This window comes from Vombatus ursinus, unplaced genomic scaffold (assembly GCF_900497805.2).
Source record: "Vombatus ursinus unplaced genomic scaffold, bare-nosed wombat genome assembly UNPS02015175.1, whole genome shotgun sequence".
Classification (NCBI taxonomy): Eukaryota; Metazoa; Chordata; class Mammalia; order Diprotodontia; family Vombatidae; genus Vombatus; species Vombatus ursinus.
The window spans coordinates 26,001,661-26,025,484 of NW_020954953.1; the positions used below are offsets into that span (position 1 = coordinate 26,001,661).

Genomic DNA, 23,824 nt, shown 5'->3' on the forward strand with positions numbered 1-23,824 from the left:
CTGGAAGACTTCTATAAGGATATATAGTACTGAGCTATATTAAAACCTTTTTCAGGAGTGATTTATCCTCCTTTCCAACAGGTCACAATTTTTGAGCAGGTTAAATTCAACTTGAAAAGCTACATTTCTTAAAGAGTGTACACATACTTCTGTTGAGTGTTTTATTGATAAACAAAAAGGTACCAAACATTCTCCCCACTGACTGACAATATATTTCCCAGACTTTCCTTCTCCTGCCCATCAAAAAAGAAAAGGTATTATAAATGAAATATTGAGAAATTTCAACCCCATGTTTCCCAGCTAAGTTAGTCAAGTAACTTCTCAGCTTCTTCGCTCTGTTTTATGTCTTAGTTTGGAGAGTTCATGAGTGAAGACAGGAAATAATATAGAGACTAAATAATGTATCTTTTGGGATGTCTAAAATTAAAATTTGACCTGAATTTAAGTGACAGTGTTGTAGGTAAATAAGCTGATGATAGTTGGCCTTTCTTAATATATGTTTTATCTCTACACTTAAAGAAAAACTAACTGTGGGAAATAGATAGGAAGTGATTTTTATTCTGATAGATTCATTCAATAAGCACTTACTAAGGGCCTACTAAGTTCAATGAATTATGCTAGATTCTGGGGGAGATATAAAGATAAATAAGATTTAGTTTCTGCCTTCCAGGGGTTTCTAATCCACTAAATTTGAGGGCAAGGACCAATATAATGATAATGATAGCTGACGTCTATATACCACTTTAAAGTTTACAAATATTGTCTCATTTAATCCTGCAAACAACCCTGGAGGGAGGTACTATAATATTAGCTCATGTGTATATATAACTTTTGTTTTTAGTCTAGAGCTGTGATTTCATTGGTGTAGAGAACTCTCTGTTGAGGATTTGCTTTCTGCCAATGCAGATTAACAATTGTTCTGCAATTTAGAGGGTGGCCTGCCACTGAGAGATTATAACATTACACTGAGGAGGGTCACAAGGCCAGTATGTGGCAAAGGTGGAAACTCAACCCAAATGTTCTAAAAGGCTTCTACTTGTTTTATCTATATGCTTTTAAATTTTTAAATGATGGTGGGAATTAGGGAGGAAGTGATTGCATCCAACAGTATTCATCTGATAAACACTAAGTGCCCACTATGTGCACTGCATGCCAGCTCTCTATCATAAAAGTCCACTCTATACTTTAGAGTTTGTAACACTTTTTTCACAATAACCCTGTGAGATAGCTAGCACAACAGTAACTATTGCCATTCTACAATTGAAGAAAATGAAATTCAGAGAGATAGTTTCACCTCCATGTTAGAGATCCCTTGATGACCTATGAAAACAATAGAAAATGTCTAGTAAATATGACTTGCCAAGGAAAATTGACCACATATGATTTTGCTAATTTTTGGTTCAGGAAGCTTTGTAAAGGTGTCTCTAGGTATCACATATGACTACGTAGGTCTCTAGTAATACATATTAGTGCCCATATTAATTGTGCTAGCTTCTTGTCCTGTTTATAGACACACAAACACATGGAATAATTAGCAATCTGTCTTACGTAAGTATCTGTCCAACCATGAAAAGAATGAATAGCATTCTAGCACAGTATGAGTAGCATGTATAAGCAACATCTTCCAAGTAGAATGCTGGGATGTGGCTAATTGATTAAGAAATATATTGAAGCAGATAACTGGCATAAAATATAACAGCTATGGTACTCTTCTAGTTCTAAAGCATATGCTTAGTATAACTTAGACTCTTTTGGCACAAAACTTGTTCCTATCATCACAAACTTAATGGTAAACATAAAATTCATCCATAGAAAGCCACTCCCATCATAGTTAACAGTCAAAAATATAGCTCTGGTAGGTATAAGTAAAGACTGTCCCAAACCTATTGCCTCACCTCTTCTCAAAGGATACAAGATGGAAATATGTAATGTAAGGAAAAGCTGTGAATATAGATTCCAGCTTTATGATCGGCAGATCTGAAAAACCTTTACAAACACATAAATATTGAGAAGAATATACATGTTTTACTACAGTTTTCAGTGGTATCATTGACCACCAAATTTATACTTTCATATATCTACTTATCTAAAAGTCTCAGTGCAGTTTTAAGCTATAAACAAAAGCATTTATAGCTTAAAACTGCCCTAAAACTTTTGAGACAGCATTCATATGAGACATCATACATGGTGTGTGTGTATATATATGAATACCTATACATGCAAATATATGTGTGTTTCCATGTACCACACACATATATACATTCCTACATACATATCTATACATACAGTCAAAATAACTGGCTACTACTGCATGGTTAGGCCAACTAAATTAGGTTGAGACATGGTTAATTGCTTTTGATGGGTCATCTTTTAAATGATTGACAATATTAAACTGACCATTCCAGAGCTAACTATTTTAATAGCTTCTTAACTGTTCTACATGCCTCAAGTTCCTTTCTCCTCCAGTCCATACACGCACCATTACCTGTTATGTCATTAAGACATTGACAAAGGTCAACGTTAATGATACTTTTTAACAGATATACATATACATATATATTTGTATGTATATGTATCATATATACTACATGTGATGAAAAATATTTCATTTCAAATTTGCATTTTCAGCTTAATTATTTTATGTCAAAATAAGTCAGGTGTTTTAAAAAGCCAACTTGTAAAGTCATTCACTGGTTTCAGCTTCAGAAGCTGTCACCTGGGGGCAGTGACATCACCAAAAGCCCCCAGAGCCCTCAGAAAGGTTAACAAAGGAGTAGAAATTCTCAGGACAGGAATCTAGTTAAAGGTTCATTCTAGAGACCTCAGAAATAAAGGCTGCTATAGGAAAAATTAAAAAACTGTGGAAAGAAGGGTTTACTCTAAAAGATATAGTTTCAGTCCCACTTTTCTAAAAACCCAAGGGAGAGCCTGACCAGGGGCTTTTCTGACCCTGTGGTTTTCAACAGAATGAGCCGAAAGGTTCTGTTAACCTGGAATTACCAGGGGACCGTGACTGTTTAAAGGAAAAAGAAAAGGGCTTTTTTTTTTTTTTTGGAAGAGAGTAAATCACAGAAGGTAAGATTTGGAAGGAAGAAATCAAAGAGATGATCTCATACCTGAGAAGGAATCCCCTCTATTACATTCTTGACTAGTGGTCATCTGGCATTCTCTTAAAAACATCCAGTTTGTGGGAAGTCACTGTTTTATGGTAGTCCATTTCGTTTTTGGACCACACTGATTATTAGGAAATTTTTTAGCACTTCCAATCTCTGCTTTTCAGCAACTTCCAAGCATTCATTGCTCCTAGTTCTGTCCTCTGGGACTAGACAAAGTAAGTCTAATAACTCTTCCATCCATTCAAACCATTCAGATGCTTGAAGATAATTATCATGCCCCCCATAAGTCTAAAAAAAAAAACGAGACATCCCCGTTTATTAGAAAAGATATTATGTTGCTAATAGTTTATTTGATCTATCTATATATATATATAGTTTGCTTCTTCCATTTATCTGAAAATTTGAATTAGCTATCTTTTTAAAAATAAATATTAACTTTTTTTCACCTAAGAAAGGACTAATGTGGCTAATTATCTTAATTACCAGACCTGAAGCCCAAGCTAGGATATGTTTCTGGCTGTGCTGCCCTAATAAGCAAAACTGATTAATGTACCACTGGCAGAAATGAAATAAGAAAAGGCAAAGTCAGGGAAAGTAGCTAACCATCTTTTTAGGATTTATTCCAACTTGCAGCAGTGACAGAAATGCCATGTTGTACATACACTACAATAAAGTGTGTCCTCTTAGGTATTAACTGCAGAGGTGCTGAGAATATCGTTGCTTTGCATGGATATAGTGTGCTGGAAATAAATAGCTGATATTTATATACAGCTCTAAATTTTACAGAGCACCCTATATGCATTATCAGATTTGATCCTTATAACAACCCTGTGAGGTTCTTACTCAAAGTATTGCTACCCCCACTTGACAGGGTATTTTGTTTTGTTTTGTCTTTTGTTTTTTTGCTCTAAATTCCATTATCCTGCTAGTTAGACACCAATGATCTCTTCCTTCTGTGATCACCTATTACATTTAACTGCTGTTATCATGCAGTTAAGCACTTCGATATTTAATAACTTTATGTTAATCTCTCACAAATGAGATTGCTGTCTTCTGGACAGGTTTCATCCATTACAACACTGAATACAGGACGGGAACAAATTAGACTTGATAAATAACTACCCCTTGAGTTCAGGTGCTATAGCAGTCCCCCACCTCTCTCAGGTGTGGGTGGCTCCTAGTTCAACTGGTAGAAATAGAGCACTAATAACTCCAAACTCCAACTATGGAACCAGATTCTAAGAGACAACTCAACTTTTAGGAGAGATGGTCCTCTCTAGTCTCACATGTAAGCCATAATGAAAGTAGACTTTTCTTAGGGTCAATAATGCCCAACCTTTCTAATAACTCTAGAGAGCATGGTTATATTCCTTCCCTGCAATAATTACTTGTTGCATTTTTATATTTATTATGGAGAATATGGGGCATCCAAATGACTTTTCTCACTCATTTTGTTCCTTTGGCCCTCTTCTCTTCCACTATCACTGCTGTTTTTCTGTTAGACTTCTTTGTTTTAATTATTTTGTAGATGATTATTGCTTTAAAGTTCTATGTGTAGTAGCCCTGACATCTTTGTAAAGAAGATAGTACATATAAAATTAATATATAAGTTGCAGTATGGTAACTATCCAACTGGCTTTATTATCATCTTCTTGACTAGTATCTCTATTTTACTGTAGAATATAAAAAAGCACTATTCAGTAAAATATGGGAAGCTAGGTTGAACAGTGGATAGAATGCTGGGCCTCATTAGGAAAACTCATCTTCCTGAGTTCAAATCTAGCCTCAGACACTTACTAACTGTGTGACCCTGGGCAAGTTACTTAACCTTGTTTGCCTCAGTTTCCTTATCTGTAAAATGAACTGGAGAAAGAACTAACAAACCACTCTAGCATCTTTGCCAAGAAAATTACAAATGGGGTCACGAAGAGTCAAACATGACTGAAAACAACTCCACAATTCAGTAAAATATTATGTGTGTTTGTTTTACATACACAGACACAGATCTGAAGGCAAGAAGGTGTAGCTGAAGGCAAGAGTATCCTATTTAGAGTTAGAAAAACTGAGTTCAGATCCTGACTTTAATATTTACTGTGTAACCTAGATAAGTTACTTAAGTTCTTTTTGCCCCAGTATGCAGCCTTCTCATCTTGAAGGTGTTGCCACACCGTGTGCCTCTCGTTTAATTGGTGAGATCCTGGCCTACATTACCATTTTATGAGATGTTTCACTCTTGGCTCAATTCCCCACCCTCTCCTCTTCTCCACCTCCCATGACAGCAGCCTTGAACCTGACTGGTTATCCTCCCATTCCCAGCTCCCCTTTGTCTGTTGTTACATCCTATTAAAGTGTGAGCTCTTTACAGATAAGAATTTCTTTTTTGCTGGTATTTGTATTCTCAGCATTAAGCATAGTGCCTGGCACCTACTAAGTGCTTAATAAATGTTTTATCAATTTCCTTATCTATAAAATGAGGGGGTTGGATTTGATAACCACAAAGGTCCCTTCCAGTTCTAAATCTAGTACCCCATTTATGTGTGTGTATTCACATACACACACACACACACACACACGTATTTGTGTGTGAATGATATAGCATATGTGGACTTATTTATCTGGTTATTATTCTTGCCCATAGAAGATTACATTTTACCTTGTAGACTAGTTTCTTGCTTGATGCCCTGAAATATACTTGGTTGTTTGTCATAGTAGTTACTTCCTTCAGATCAAGGGAATGGAATGAAGTAAAGGGAATAAATGAAAGCCCTGAGATGAAAAAAAAAAAAGAGTGGAATAAAATCCCACCAATATAAAAATCAGAGATAATAAGCTTGATGTGGATGAAGACCACAGACATGACAAAGCCAAAGTGGGTCAGAGAAAATTAAATAAGCCATGTGGTAACCTCAGAATTAACAGACAGAAAAGCATTTATTAATGACCTTAGCAGATAACTAGATGAGGGAGGAATGCATCCAGCAACAACTAGGAGCAAGCAGGGCAGATTAAATATATGTGGAAAGTTAGCATGATAAACAGCAAGGTTATTGGGTAGATGGAACTAGGAGGACAGAGTTGATGCCTTAAAATAAAAACATCTAAGAAATTTGTAATACCATTATACCACAGAAATATTTCAATACTTGAAAAAATCTCTAGTCCATTGGTGTGGGTGCTTCCTCCATCAACAAAGATCTTAGCACCCATCCCTCACTAGATGGCCAGAATGTTCATCACACTTCAAATTAAGAATGAGCCTCTCAACTTAAAGCTAGACTTGTATTCAAGCAATAACCATAGAGTCCATTTCTAAACCCAATATAAAAATGTTACTGTATAAAAATGTTTAGAAACCTTGGAGAAGGTCTGACAATATCTAAATATACTATGACTTCATTCTAATGCAGTTCCAGGGTTCATGATATGCTTCATCTAATATATTTTAAGGTGAATATACATATTATTAGGTGAACATACCTTATGATGTGATCTTCTGAGCCAATGTGTATTGGAGAGAATGCTCCACTTAAAAGCAGAAGATGTGTGTTTGATTCCTGGCTTTGACACTTCCTAGCTGTGTGACCTTTGACAGATCACTTAAATTCTCTGTGCTTCGGTTTCCTTATATCTAAAATGTGAAAGATAATACTTTACTCCCTTTCCTATAGTAAAGTAGTTATGAGGAAGGTTCTCCATAAACCTGATGGTGCTAATAAATTTGAATTTTTACCATTATTAACACTCTCAGATGTCCTATAATAAAATGTTCTTTCAGCGTTCCCATATTACAAAGCACCCTCTCTTTTCTTAGGTGATCCTTAGAAAAGAGATCAGAAATATCTGCAACAAAGATGAGGAATAGATGCCAGTTTGTTGCAAGAAGAGGCAAAACATTTTAGGCAAACATTAAAGTCAAAACAAACCTTTGAAGTCATTTAGTCTTACTTCCCATATAATCTCTTCTTTGGTGTTTTGAAAAAGAAGGTCTTTCCCGTCTCTGAACACTATTCTATCCACTTCCAAAGTCCGTTTCACTTTTGGAAAATCTCCATCCTGAAGACCTTTCCCTTATTCCTTCCTTGTACCTTCCTCTCATACTGTCATCCTCTATCTCTCCTCCCCTTTACTGCCAAGATATTAATATTCACAACTTCCACTTTCTTACAAACCACTCATCCTTCAATTCCTTGACTTCTCTGGCTTTTATCCCCATCACTCTACAAATGCTAGCTTTTCTCTCAGATGTTACTAATGATCTCTTTCTTGTCAAATCTAGTGACATGTTTTAGTCTTCATCTTCCTTGATTTCTCAGTAGCTTTTGACACAACCAGCAATAGTCTCCTCTCCTCCTCCTGTTTTCTTCCCCTGGCTTCTCTGACGTTGCTCTCTCCTGCTTCTCTTCCTACCTCTCTGACCATGCCTTCTCATTCTCTTTTTCTAGTTCATCATCCATATCATGACCCTTAATAATGGTTGTTCCCTAGGGCTCTGTCCTGGACCCTCTTTATTATTCTCTCACTACTCTTATGACTTGGTGATTTTATTTGCTCCCATGGGCTTAATTATCATTTCTATGAAGATGATTTGCAGATCTACACATCCCTCTGTAGTTTCTCTCCTGAGATTTAGTTACATATCACCAACTGCCTGTTGGATATTTCAAACTATGTCCCATAGTCCCATATGTCCCATAGTCACCCCAACTCAACATATCCAAAATTGAACTCAATATCTTTTCCTCCAAATTCAATCCTTTTTCTGAACTTCCCCATTTCTGTCTAATGTAGTAACATCCTTCTAGTCACCCAAGTTCATAACCTCTAGGCTACCCTCGGTTTCTTACTCTTATCCCACATACCCAGTCAGTTGCCAAAGCTTGTCATTTCTACCTCCTCAAAATGTTTCATATCTGTCCTCTTCTCTCCACTTAGATGATTGTAGCTCTATTTTAGGCCCGCATCACCTCTATGCTGTTGTAATGGTTTCTATTTGCCTCAAGTCTTTTCTTTTCTTCAGTCCATCCTACCTCATACAACTGCTGAAGTAATTTGGCATTCAGTACACTCCAATGGTTTACTATTGCTTCCCAGCTCAACTACATTGTCACAAAAGTCTCAGTGCAGTTTAAGCTACTCTGGCTTCAAAACCTGGCCCATTTCCAACTTTATTATCCCTTAATCCCCTTCTTGCATGCTATAGTATACCTAAATTGGTCTTCTTTCTTTTTCCATATACTTTTTCTCATATCTCTCTTTCCCTCTTTCTATCCCTTTGTATTGACTGTACCCCATACCTGGAATGAGCTCTTTTCCTCCACCTCTTAGAATCCCTTATTTCCTTGAAAACTCTGCTCAAACACTACCTTCTACACAATACCTTTGCTGATCAACCCAGCTACAAGTGCCTTCTCCCTCCCCAATTTACCTTGTATTTATCTTGAATTTGTCTTGTGCATGTTTCTATTTATGCTGTCTCTCCAATAGAAGGTAAGCTCTTTGAGGGCAGGCACTATTTCATTTTTGTCTTTGTGTCCACAGTGACATGTACATAGGAGGAGCTTAGTAGGTACTTGTTGGTTGATTAGTTGATTAATTCAGCCCGCTCCTCCTACAGACTTCCCTCTTCTTTTGATCATACTGCTTTCCTTTTAATTATTTGGTCATCACTCCCAGTTTATAAGCTTTGAGTTATCCCTGATTCTTTTCTCCCACCCTTACTTCCTGTGCACATCCTTCCTTTTAGCAGCTGTTCTTTTTTTCTGCTGTGGCCAGCATGGCCCTGGTGACTCTCACTGTCATCTGTTTCATTTGCACCAAATGACGTGTTCCTCTTTCTGCCATACCCACGTGATATGACACTCCTGCTGCCTGCAGCAATTGTGCTAGCTTTTGGTAAATGCCAGTGCACATGGAACCTAATAGCCCCTGCCCATCATAGTCCTCGGCCCTGGCCATTAACAATTGCTCGAGGAAGGGAGACAGTGTTAATGAACCTGCTGTGGCTAAGGTCATCTTTGTTCATGTATCAGAAGAAAAAAACCCAACTTTGATAGGCAAGAGGAAGTTAAAACATATCTAACAATTACATGATATTTGACAGCCTAAGAACTTTAAAAAGAACAGTCTCAGATTTAATGGAAAATCTGAATTTCAGGATGAAGATGATAAGCCTCCATAGCAATTGTGTGGGTGTAGTTGGTTCATGCACATGTGTGCCAGTGCAAGTCATAATAAAATCGCAGACCGGCGCATTCAACCCTTCATCACTACCAAGGGCTCACATGGGAACCACAGCTCTCGAGAAGAACAGATATTCCTCTGATATCAAAACCCTTGTCCTAGAACCTACTGCCATTTGCAGACCCAAAACTTACTCTGCTCTTCTCTACCAACCATCATACTCATAGGGATTCTTAAACTGGGATCTGTCAATTTAAAAAAATGTATAACTATGTTTCAATATAATTGGTTTCTTTTGTAATATCATGTATTTAATTTTATGTATTTTTCAGAGATGTTTTTTATTTTTCAGATCCAAATTTTCTTTCTTCCTCTACTCCTTCATCCATTGAAAAGGCAAGAAATATGATACCCATTATACACATGAACTCATACAAAACATATTTAAATATTAGCCATATTGCCCCCCAAAAGCATGAAAAAAATAAAGAGAAAAAATATGCTTTAGTCTGCACTCAATTTTATATGCTTAAAACATTATTTTTAGAAGGCATCTCCGCCAGACTGCTGAAGAACTTTGTGACACATACACAAAAAACTGTTAAAAACCTTACTCTAAGAAAATAACTCAGTAATCCCTCTGCACAGGAGGGTGTCTGACACTGGTATGGAGGAGAAAGGGGCTAGTCCTGGCCCCTTAAAGTTGTGATGGGAAAGAGTACAATGCAGTGAAATTAGCATTGTTTGCCTGAAATAAAGGCTTCCCCAGCAAAAAACAACACCCTCCTTACTGTCATGATCACCTACTCTCCTAGCCCCAGCACTAATTCTTCTCAAGGACTGTGATGAAGAGGGACATTAGCATTAAATGGCTATGCTAGCCATATTCTTGCCCTGATCATTGTCTACTTTCATGACTGTTAACTATAATTACCATTTCATGTGACTATCCCATGATCTTGTCAGTGGAATACCATATCATTTGGGACTATCCCTGTTCTCTGGATAGTTCTTACTGCTCCCCTAATCCATAATTCAGAGTCTGCTGTGTTTTGCCCCTTTCACCTATTACTAAATTATCACATTATCTAGGTCATTTCAACCTCTCCTTAGTAGCTGTCTTCAGTCATTAGGTGATGTGCCTTCAGGAATGCCAGTAGTTTTGTTAAATTCCTCTATATCTTAGATCTCTTCCCTCCATTCCATTTCATTTTCTTTTGCTCACAGAATCTTAGCTTTCTGTAGATGACTTTTTTTTTTTGTAGATGACTTCTTATTCATGCCCCTTGGCACACCAGTCTAGGAAGCAAAATCCGTGTATCTTGTACTCCTCTGCCATTTTCTGACCATCACCAAGAAAAATCTTCTTTTCCATTCTTGTCTCTCTCATGTATTGATTCCAAGGTCACTGTCCCTCTCCTCAGTATATGGATCACCCTCTTATTTTCAACCTCAGTTTCTGTTCTTATGCTTGGGCGACCCAGAATTCTCTTTTATGTCCAGTAAGACATGCTGGCCATCCCTTTCATCCAGCTTCTTAATTTTTGGGCATAAATGTCTTCTGCCTTTGCCTGTGGAAGGAGGAATACCTATTCTATTGAGATCCTTCCACTAGTTTCCTGACTGAGGAAGGAGGGACACTTCCATCAGGTTCCCTCTAGCAATCTCCTGCCTGGTTCTTTGAGGGAAGGAGTAACATACCATTTCCTCTTACTCTCTGTAGCAGTCACCTGTCTGTACCTTCCAGGAAGGAAGAGAATGCCATTCTATTGCACTCCCTTCACCATTTTCCTGACTAAGCCTCCCCATGCAGCTACTTCTCTTCACTATGCAGAAGGCTAAGGTGAAGAGGGTATCAAGAAGGTAGGGGTAGTCCATAGTGTCAAATGCCAAAGGGAAGTCAAGGAAAATTACAGCAGAATAAAAAGCCATTGGATTTGGCACTAAGGTCACTGGTTACCTTGTATAAAGCTGTTTCCAAAGAGTAGGAGAAATAGAAGCCTGATTGAAAAGGTTAGAGGAATGACTGAGTGATGAGGAAGTGAAAGCAGTCAGTGTAGACTTCTTTTTCTAGGAGTTTGGCCCTGAAAAGGAGAATATAAAGGGTCATGGTCTGAGGGGGTGACATTGTTGAAGAGAGGTGTGGATTTTGTTTTGTTTTGGGTTGGGGTTTTTTTTTCAGATGAGGTGAACTTAGAATGTTTATAGGATTAGGAGAAGGAGTCAGTAGAAAGAAGTCTTAGGTATAAGGAAATAAATAGTTGAAACAAAGTTCTTTCTGACCTAAAGTACTCTTTGTAACTTTTGGATTTGCTTGAATTTGTCCCTTGTTCTACTTCCTATTCCTGTCAAAAGTCAGGTCAAGCTGGGGTAGGGTGCCAGGAGCAGAGCCTAGTTCAAAGCCAAGGCCCGTTGCCAAAGGAAGTCAATTTGGGAAAGTATGGGCAAAGAGAGGTGTAAGGTTCTTAAAAGGATTAGACCAGGAAATGCAGCCAGAGGTCAGGAAAAACATAGAATGTTGATGGGGTTATCCAGGGCTGGGCCAAGTTTGCTGTTGAGCTAGCAAGACAAATAACACACTTGGTTCACTCTTTTATTACCTGATGTCTACTTTTAGTTGTGTCCCATCTACACCAGACCATGTCCTATAAATTATTCTAGAGCTACAACTGGGTGTGTATAATTCTCATTATTTGAGAAGAAAACTTGGAATTGTTGATTCTTTTTGTTGTCTTAAAGGGATTCCATTCATGTAAGTATTGGGCCAGAAAGGGTAAAAGTAGCACTGTTCATTTGGTCCTGAAGGTTCATTGGCATTATAGCAGCATTTCATTTTAAATATATTTTTGATATCTAGTTTTCTTTTAATTTAATGCATTTGCACAAGTGAAATGCACCAAAATATACCTTTTGCCATACATTTTAAACATATGTATTTTGTGTGAATTTACATTTCTGTCATATAAAAATCTATTAAATGTCATGGTTATATTGGAAAAATTAATTTTAGATTAAAGTGTAAGATGCCAGAGTATTTTCATTTCAATTCAACAGCTATTTAATAGCTGTTGCACTGGGCCAGATATTAAGATGAATGGTTGATTGTTGTCCTTCATTCTCGAAGAGGACCAAAATGACATCTGTATACTAGAGTCAAGTTACGACGTGTCCAGCTGCGGCTGAGCAGACCAATATGGGCTCGAAATGCTCTACCACAGGTCAGGCACAAATAACCCATGTGAACATTTGGGGTGGATTATCTAAATTTGTGCATGTTGTGTTTCTTTTGAGCTACTTCAATTCTGCTTTGCTCAGAGAGCATAGCACCTTCTCTGATGAGGGCACACCATGCTGAGCAGTCCTGTGCCAGTGTCTTCCATATCACACAGTCAATTCCAAAGTTCTTTAGAGAGACCTTGAGAGTGTCCTTATATCACTTTTTCTGACCACCAAGTGAGCGCTTGCCTTTGTGAGTTCTCCATAAAATAGTCTTATGGCAAGCATATGTTTGGCATTTGAACAGCCTGGCCAGCCCATCGGAGTTGCATTCTCTGCAGTAGAGTTTGAATGCTTAGAAGTTTAGTTTGAGAAAGGACCTCGGTGTCTGGTATCTTATCCTGCCAGGTGATCTTCAGAATATTCCTAAGACAATTCAAATGGAAGCAATTCAGTTTCCTGGCATGGTGCCAGTACACTGTCCAAATTTCACAGACAAACAACAACGAGGTCAGCACAACAACTCCATAGACCTTCAGCTTGGTAGTCAATCTAATACATTACTCTTGTCTTTCACACTTTCCTTTGGAGCCTCCCAAACACTGAGCTAGCTCTGGCAATGCATGTGTCAACCTCATTATTGATGTATGCATCCCTGGAAAGTACACTGCCAAGGTAAGTGATCTTATTCACAGCATTCAAAACTTCTCCATTTGCTGTAACTGATAGTATTGATGGTGTGGTGCTAGCTGATGGAGTACCTGCATTTTCTTGGTGTTAATTGTTAGGCCAAAATTAGTATAAACAGCAGAGAACTGATCCAAACTTTATTGTATCTCAGCTTCAGAGGCTGCATTGAGTACAAAATCATCTACAAATGGAAAATCATACACCAACACTGCCTCCATTTTGGTCTTGGCTTGTAGCTTTTTCAAGTTGAAGAATTTACCATCAGTGTGGTAACTGACCTTGATGCCATGTTCATCCTCACTGAAGGCGTTTGATAATGTGATTGAAAACATCATGCTAAAAACATGGGAGTAAGCACATAGCCTTGTTTCACTCCATTGGTGATTGGGAAAATGAGAGAGCATCATCCATTATTCAGCACCCCAGCAAACATGCTATTGTGAAATTGATGTACAATGCCAATGAACTTCTTTGAGCAACCAAATTTTGATATAATTTTCCATAAGCTCTCTCAACTGATAGTATCAAAGGCCTTAGTCAGATCTACAGATGTTGTGTATAGACTTCTATTCTGCTTCTGGCATTTTTCCTGGGGTTGTTGGGCAGCAAACATCATATCAACCTTTCCTTGGCCCTTTCTGAAGCCACACTGGCTCTAAGGTAGATGATTATCTTTCAGGTGAAGGATCAGCCTATTAAGGAGGACTCTGGAAAGAATCTTGACAGCAATGACTGAGAGAGACCCCCTGTGATTGTCACAGGACAATCTATTTCCTTTAGCTTTATAGAGATGGACAATGGAGGCATCCTTGAACTCCTGGGGGATAATCTCCTCTTGCCATGTAACCAGGAAAATTTCAGTCAGCTTTTGTATGAGAAATGGACCCCCTCACCTTGTAAATCTCAGCTGGAATAAAATTGGCACCACATGCTTTGCTACACAAAAAGGAGCCTTAATAGCATTTAAAACCTCTTCTTTAGTTGGTAATTTGTCTAGAGAGGGATTGACTTCAATTTGAGGTAAATTGTCAATGGCTTCAGCGTTGATTGATGATGGTCTGTTGAGAACACTATGGAAGTGTTCATCCCATCTCTCTAGGATCATGTCCTTATCACTAATCACTGTAGCTTCATCATCACTGAGTAGCTGAGATGCACCATAGATCTTTGGCCCATAAATACCTTTAGGGCATCATAAAAGTGGTTTGGATTATTACTATCAGCATAAAATGGAATTTCATCTGCCTTCTTACTGAGCCAAGAATCCTGCATCTCTCTAAGCTTCGTTTGTACTTTACTTTCATTGGAATTAAATGCTACCTTCTTAGAGATGGATGAACTAGCTTTCTGGTAAACCCTGTGGAGTTCTTGGTTTTCATTTAGCAGCTTCTGAATTTCCCCATCATTTTCATCAAACCAGTCTTGATGTTTGCAAGTGTTCTGACCTAGATGAGCAAATGCAGAGCTATATGCCAGATCTCTGAAAGCTGCCCACTCCTCTTCTGCTCCAATGATGCCAGTTGTATGTTGGCTCAACTTTCCCTCCAAATTAGCAACAAACTGTTCCTGCTCAGAGAAGCCCTCTAACCTGTTGACATTAATTCTTCTGGTAGTCCTTTTGCCTTGAGGCCCCCACTTTTGTTGGATGCAAATATTTAGTTTGGAGAGGATGAGTTTATGATCAGTCCAGTACTCTAGACCACACATTGCCTTTGTCACTTTCACATCCTATCTGTCTTTTCTCCTTATAATCACATAGTCTATTAAATGACAATATTTGTTGCAAGAGTGCATCTACAAAATTTTATTGTGTTTAGGTAGATAGAAGACCATTGGTGAAGAGAAGGTCATGAGATGCACAAGTCTTCAGTAGTAAGTGACCATTGCTATTGCTATTTCCAACTCCACTCCTCCCAAAGACTCTCTGTCATTTCTGGTAGCCCAAGCCTACTCTAGCATTAAAGACACCCAGAACTATAAGCTTGTCCCCTTATGGCACAGTGATGATAAGTGTCTCTAGGTCTTCATAAAGTTTTCCTTTGACTTCATCAGAGTTCGTCATGATTGATGATGGTGACATGATGTTTTCCTGCAAGTAGCAATCACATTGTCATGAGCCTGCTGTTCATTCCTCTGGTAGGCATACAAGCTTGTTGACTTGTTTTGATTGCAAAACCTATACCAGCTTCATGGTGCTCCCCTTCACTACAGCCACTCCAGAAAAATGTTTATCCAGCTCAGACTTCAGTAAGCTGGCCTTCATTTGCCAGCCTTGTTTCACTCAGGGCTGCTATTTGGATGTGATACATACTGAGTTTTCTCACAAGAGCTGTTCGTTTTTTTCAGTTCTACTGGATTTTGTGTTGTCTATAAGTGTGTACACATTCCTTGTATAGATGGTGAATGGAATCATCTTTGCAAATTTTTGTACATTTTTTTGTGTTTCAACCACCAGGTGAGATCCCCGTCTACCATGGTAATCAGGCCAGAATTGGGTAAGCAGACAATTTTTAGGGCACCTTTTCTAGACCCTTCCTCATACCAGGAGGTCAGCAGTGCAGGCTGCTCAGACACCCAGAGGGCTGCTGAATCCCACTGCTGATTCCAGTGAGAAGATGACCCTATGGCCTAGGCCATCCCTGTGGAGGGTTGTGACTAAAGCTGTCAGTGTATCTGCACCTGCTGCTTCATCACTTCCTGTTGCCACAGGACTTTGAAAATGGTAAAATAGTAAAATGGTATGGGTAGTATCTTGATTCGTATATAATTTGGATTTTTGTGAGGCAAAGTTGCATGAAGTCGGCCTCACTCTCTCTTCCAGAGTCCTCACGGTTCAGTGGCAAGACAAAAGTCAAGACAACTGGTGATGGCTCGAGATGCAGTGAATGACCTTGGCATCTTCGATGTCTAACCAAGCTCTAAGTGGTCCACAGCTCCTGCTTTAGCTGCTTTCATGGCAATTGGAACAAATTGTTCTCATCTGCCTGTTCCACCAAAGGAAGTCTTCACATGCTTGGGGTAGACACACCTCCCCCTACAACTCACCAACAAGTTTGAGCTCCGTTGGTTACCCTCAACCTGGTTTGGCCTGTCTGCCAAAATGGTTTACCTGGGTGTGGCAGCTGTGCATGCTACAGTTTCTTGGAGTCACAGGTAAGAGTTAGGTGGATCAGGTAGACACCAAAAGTGAAAAGCAGCTCTGAAAAGGGCTCAGCAGCCCTCACATCAGATATACTAGTCTTCCCTGAACACACCTTACACCCTATTAAGATGAATAGCAATAACAAATAAATACTTCAAGGATCTAAGCTTTATGGGTGAGAGAAACCCTCCCCTGATACAAATACATAACTTTTTTATGTTTTAGTGGATGTCTTTGAGGGTTTCTGGGACTTAAAAATTCAGAAAACTTGTTGATAAAGCAAATAATACAAATCCTAATGCCAATACTAATAGATTATCCTTTCTGGGCCCAGACTTGGAATCAATGCAGCTTATTCAAGAAAATGGTAGAAATTATTCCACACATCCTTGGATGCTGCAAAAATTGAGCACCACCAGAATACCTGCTAAGACTTGACCCATTTGATAGAATTATACACTAAAAGCTTGCTACTCTTCATTCCTTGACAGAATACAGATATCCACACAATAAAGCTGTATTTAGGAGGATGTATACTCCAAACATGTGATGACTTCCTCCTGCGGGATGGGTGGATGAGAATAATTTGTGCTTAAAGCTTGGTAAGACTTCGAAGATGTCAAGGTCATCTACAGCATCCCAGACCTTCATCAGTCATCTTGGTTTTTGCCTTGCCACTGGAGAGAGTGAGGCTGAAGACTGTGCAACCCTATTTAAATCCAATCATGCTCAAGTCAAGATGACACCCTGTGATGACATTGGTCCTCTTCAAAAATGAAGGACAAACAACAACAACCCATATAACAAATCCAAATGTTAAAATATCTTTGAGAACTCAGCTATAGATCTACAAAAACTTAACATTTTTCTTAGCTATCACCATACAAAATACTCATAACCTCTAAACTGCATGAAACAAAAAGCTGTCAGAATATAGATTAAAATTAAAATATGTATCAGAATCACATGCGAACAGACTTTCACTGAGAATGTAGATGTTTATATCCCAACACTTTTTTCCCACTATAAAAAACAATTATTTCATCTATCTCTGCAATACTATGTAGAATATTAAATGTAAACAAAAGTAGTAGGACAGCAACATATCCTAGAACAAAAAAGTTCTGAGCTCTGTTTAAAAATATGAGAATGAGATCATTATCATCATCTTTTTTCACCTGCTTAAAAGGCTTCAGGGCCTATGGTGCTGATCACTACAGCAGGCAAATCATGAGTATTCATGAAATGGACTAAAGACATGAATGCTTTCTTTATGTACGCATTGATATAACAGGATTTGAAACATTACCAGTTACACATAAGTGCTTCATATTCCTTGTTTCCAAAAGTGTCCTTGGCTTCAAGTCTTACAGTAATATATTGGAGACAAATGTGGGACAATCATGAGAAATAACTTCATCCCCAAATGCTGGTTAGATAAAATGAGATCTAATATTGATGAATTATTTATATCTAAAGAGGGTAAACTTGAGGTCATTAAAAATTTTCACTTAATAGCAAACTCTGGAAATTCCTCCTAATTAAAAAAATGGATGAAAAACAAAAGCAAAGTTTTAAGTGATTTTAAATGGGGGATATACATACTTAAATTTCAGAAAGTTCTTTTTGAGTTTTATAGCACAAATCCAATTAGCAGACCAAATGTACCAAAAACAGAATAACTCAAAAAAGCTGATATTTGCTGAAATGAACATATTCTTCTATGATATGTGACAGAAAGTATAAAAACAGTTAAGGACCTTCATGCAAGACTATATTCATCAGTTGTTGCCAACATAACAAACACAGAAGGAAAGGTGGAGCTGTCAAGAAATAATCCTAAGGACAGGCATTAAATGCCAACTCGGCAGAAGCAACCTGAGATAGTTAATAAACTAACTCAAACATGAGTGGAAAGCCAACCATAGTAGAAAACTTGAATGCTGTATCACACAGCATCTAGAACAGAGTCCAGAAAACAAAACTATATATACATACACACACACACACACACACACACACATACACACACACAGAGATATGTATGGAGTTTTCTTGTCAAAGATACTGGAGTGGTTAGCCATTTCCTTCTCCAGCTCATTTTACAGATGATGAAAGTGAGGCAAACAGAGTTAAGTGACTTGCATAGGTTCACACAGCTAGTAAGTGTCTAAGGACAGATTTGACTCACTCTGGGTCAGAGATTCTATCCACTTTGCAACTAGCTGCCCCGTTAAAAGTATAAAGTGATAACAAGAAGTCAAAGCTGTGCAAGAATTAAACGAAACAATTCAATATCAATAAAAAAAATTTTCTACAGAGGCTTGAGAAGCAAAGAAATCTGAAGAGGGAGAAAACCTCAGAATAAGAAGCACGTGGACAATGAATGGTCATTTATGTGGGTCACAGTAAGTTGAACACAGTGAAAATACAGATTGGATCAAATGCAAAACAGAAACAGAACATTTATATCAAAGGAGGTGACTGAAAATCAAGGGTGTGTTTTTTTTTAAATGAAACTAGAAAGCAGTTGGACGAGATGAAATACATGATTATTGACTGAAATGTATTATATTGGCAAAGCATTTTACCAGTTTCTTCTCAGATGCAGCCCTGATCCTATCTTTCTTAACAAGAGACATTACATATCTGCTAACAAAATATGAGAAAAGCAGTGATCCTCCAAATATGTATTATGTATTTGTGTGCTATAGACAAAGCACTTTTACCTTGTATTACTAAAAATCTATTAATATAGCCAGCAAACAGCATATTGACTGAAGAGCAAAAAGGATATGCCAAAAAAATTTCCAGGGTCAAAAGAATCAATCACTATGAATTTTATAATTATTAGAACAAGTTACCCCAAGGCGCTGTGACATTTGTACTGCTTTTATTGATTTATTGAAAATCCTTTGATTCGCTCCTATATTCATGGCTTTTATTCGTGTGCTCCAATATGTTAAATGGAACCAAATATAATGAAAATGTTAAAATGTTTGATGTTCAAATCAAAAAGTGTTTTCTGTTTAGCACTCATCAGCAGCAAAATGTCAAGACCAGTTTATATAAAATATTGCATGTTTTAGGGAGATAATTTAAGTTTGTTGTGGCTCTTTATATCCTTAAACCCATTATCATCTCCTCCAAAGAGCTGAATATGATCACCAAATTGAAGAGGGAGTCATACCAAAATATTTTATCACTTCAAGTATATAGATAGATAACAATTTGGAACTGTGTCCCCAAGAGTCACTAACCTCTTTATTCCCTTTGATTCAGCAATATATAACCCAAAGAAATCAAAGAAAGAGGGAAAGGACCCATATATACTAAAATATCTATAATAGATCTTTTTATAGTAGCAAAAAAATTTTTGAAATTAAGGGGGCCTATCTTTTAGGGAATAGCTAAGCAAATTATCATATATCAATGTAATGTGATATAAGTGTACCATAAGAAATTATTAAATGTACAGTTTCAGAGAAAAATGAGAAGATTTACATGAACTGGTGGGTGAAATTATCAGAACCAAGAAAATAATTCATCCAATAACATTATTAGTAGTGAACTAGGAGAATCAATTGATACAAAAATTTGTTTGGTCCTTTGAGTTATTCTTGAGTTCTGGTCATTATAATGTTAAATGACTCTCATAGAATTGTTAAGTGTCTAAAACAGAATCTGAACTAGGGTCTTCCTGACTTCATCTTTTTTTTCTTCACTGCAAGCCTAGATGCTTAGAGAAATTGCAGAGAAGGTGCCAGACTGCAATGATAGAAAAAGATGTTCCCACTGAGCTGCCCACTGGTAGCTAGGTGGCACAGTGGATAGAATGCAGGGCTTGGAACCAGGAATATTTGAGTTCACATTCAGCCTCAGACACTAAACAGTTGTGTGACCCTGAACAAGTCACTTAACTCTGTTGTCTCATTTTCTTCATCTGTAAAATGAGCTAGAGAAGGAAATGGCAAACCACTCTAATATCTTTGCCAAGAAAACCCCAAATGGGGACATGAAAAGTTGGACACAACTGAAAGGACTGAACAACAACTGAACTGCCCACATTATTTAAATGATGGATCTGGGACAAAATAGTAATGAAACATACCCCTGCCCTTCAGGAGTTTACCAACTTGTGGGTACAGTAACACTAGCATATATAACTAAATTTCAAGGTGCGATGTGATAAAACACCCTAAGATACACAGAGTGCTATGGGAATTCAGAAAGGGGAGATACCACAAATGTTTCTTAAAAGGAAGAAGTACTTTAGATTTCTTACCTGATTATTAATGATTTTTGGCACATAAGGTCTACAAAAATGAATGAATAAAAAATATTTCTTATTTACTATGTGCCAAGCATTGTGTTAAGCCTTGCAGATACAAACACAAAAGCAATATAGATCCTGACTAAAAGAAGCTTATGATGAAAAAACATAGGGGAGCAGTGACTAGGGAAGGGATTTGTGGTCTGGGGAGGCACAATTAATGGAGAACAACAGGGCAGTTAACTGACTTTCCTTTTCTAGAGGCATTGATAAGTGTTCATTTGGTTATGGTCCCTAGAATAAGACATAGAAAGCTGGTGTTAGGGGAGCACATGCTCCCAGGGTATGGAATGGAGAATGGGAAGGAAGGTTGAAGATGAGGCTGCGTGGGCCTAGGAAATATGGAATCCAGTGACTTAGCTTCTCTCATCTGTAGTCTCTAATCATAGCAGTAGTGGTTTATATATGAAGACCTAATCTACAATCACCTGTAATCCTCTCAGGTAAATAGCAAGAATTCTTCTATTACATTACTTTTACTTTGTTGTTAGCAGGTTAAACTACTTAAGAAGCTGTGTGTGATATTGCTCAAAGACATAAATAATCAGCAGAATAGAAAAAAACACAGTGACTGGAAGACTCTAATGGGTGGTTGATCATAGCAGCTGATCCTTCCCAGAAAACCTTTTTGAAACTTTGAATTTTGCACTTCAAAGTCTTCACTAATAGTTAGACAGTAGTTCTCAAGCCTATCACCGGACCGCTAAATATAACTTACTTTCTCTTTAAAGCTATCAAAATCAAACCTTGTCTGATTATCGTAGCATGTCTGTTTTAAAGAAAAATATTTTGCTTAAACACACACACACACACACACACACACACACACACAATGATTTCTTGGTTCTTTTATTTAATTGGGAAAGTAAGGACAGAGAGATTTCCAACTTTGTCCTACATCCTAAGTACCCCAGAAAGAGGAAGGGAAATAAAAGAAGCAAAGCTAAAATAAGAATAAAACAAATTCCTCTTGGGTAAAGTTCTAAGGGAATTTTGTGAATACTCCCTTCCTTTATATTGAATCCACTGCAAAATATTGAAAACTTTGTTCAAACATTAATAAATCATTCAAGGGGACCTTGAACACCTTCCTAGTTCTCATTAAGGGTAAGCATTTAAGCATTTTTATTGGGCATCAACAATTGGCTGCCATGTTGTCCTATGTTCAATTCTATAGCAGTTATTTCTGCCATATTAATTCTGGTTGAGTTAACTGTGCATTGATGCAATTTGTTACTTAAAATCAGCTGTTCTAGGAGCAGGACATCTAGGAAATAATAAATTGGTCAATTCATTAATACATATAGACAGAAATAAATGGGCAGATATTTAACTTGGTCTCATTTATAGGTTTAGTGAACTCACTTAACTCCTTTAATCAAGACATTTAAGTTCAGCAAAACCCTTTATAACACCAGTGTTGGAGACAGAGCAGCTACTTTGAGACTATTCTATGTTAGGTTTATATGATTTGTAGCTGTTATCAGGGCATGTGTCTGAATCCATGTAGTAATAAGTCATTGTTCAAAGGGCTCTTTAGTAATATCTTGGTTGGTCCCCTAGTTTTATGGTCACCTTGCTCTGATAATCACCATTCTGAGTCCTTACTTTAGTTCTAGGAACAGGGATAGGGACCAGATCTTTGATTCCATTAGCACAAGGAACTCCTAGCTGAGCAAATCCCCTCCACTGAAGCAGGTCTGCACCTTCTTTGTAACTGAATTTTAGAGAGTTATATTGAGTTTTGAGAATTTAAGTGACTGGCACAACCAGTATATGTCACAGATCAGACTCCTTTCACCTTGGTATTCCTACCTCCACAGGATGCTACCTCTCCTTAGCTATTCTCATGTACACAATAGGCTAGATTTGGGGCTATTAACCTTCAACAGAATTTTCATGCTCTTACTTGTGTGACAGTATTGGGGTGAAGTCTTTGAGTAATGGAGCAACGCCATCAAGCAACTTTTAGAAGTTCAGGGGAACACAGTTTTGAAGTCACCCATTTAGACCATAGGATCTTAACTTTTTGTCAATAATGTCATATCATTGAAAATAAAAATTTTTAGAGATTACACCAAAGTTTAGTCTTTTCTCCAAAGGTACAATTCATATTCACATTATTTGGTGACCTTCTTCTACTTGAAGATCCCTAGACAAGTTGTAGAATACTTTAGAATACCTGTCATGCTGAACGGGGCTAGTCAAGTCATCGTGTGGCTGTGTGATATGGCTTCTTCCCATTTTTTCTGTGAATCTTCAAATAGACCTCCTAGTAGAACTGTGATAATTTCAGTTAGTTTTAAACATCATCTAGTTAATCATACCAAATACCTGAAATCATATTATTATTAAGTTTTGACCATACTCTATTTCATTTCATCATCATCATCATCATCATCATTCTCACAAACAGTATATGCTTTGTGATCCAGGTCAATCTTTTTTCAAAGAAAGAAAAAAAAACTTATATAAGGAATTATATAAGAAAGCATTTTCACTAGTCTTTTACTCTCACTTTAATAGTGAATACTATTAAAATTATTATTACCTTTTATGTCTTGCAAATGCTACTGTTTACTATTTCTTGTCCTGTCCCTAAATAATGTTGCTTGCTCATTATACTTCTCCATAGTAATCTAACTCTGCATAACAGGGTTACAGTTTGGTCTGTGGAATATACTGGCTGTGCAAGTCAATTAAAGTCTCAAAACTTTACATAACTCTCTAAGTTACAAAGAAGATGCAGACCTGCAACAGTAGAGGAAGTGTGCTCACCTAGGAGTTCCTTGTGCTAACAGAATTAAAGGTCTGGTCCCTATCCCTGTTCCTACAAACTGACTAAGCAAGGACTCAAAATGGTGATTATCAGTAAAATGAAACCTACTTTCAATGGTTTCTCATTCCTTTTAGGCCTCTTTAGAGTTTTGGGCGATTATCTCAAAGTAGCATGTTGCTATCTGCTTGTCATTCCTCTATACCAATATAATTTGTCTGCTTTCAGAAGCTTTCTGAGATCCTTGACACCTAGATTTCATATGCTTTGCCTCATTTTTCAGTCTTAATTTTCTCTGTCTTTAGGATGCTGAATGGCAAATTATAGTCATATCCACAAATAATATTTATAGTATTTGTAAAACCTTTATA

General features: G+C 37.5%; 1 protein-coding gene across 3 annotated transcripts in view; it reads left to right on the forward strand.

The window, feature by feature from the left end:
* Positions 1 to 23,824, forward strand: part of LOC114031482 (parkin coregulated gene protein homolog) — a 619,672-nt gene that overhangs the window by 321,798 nt on the left and 274,050 nt on the right. The window lies entirely within an intron of this gene.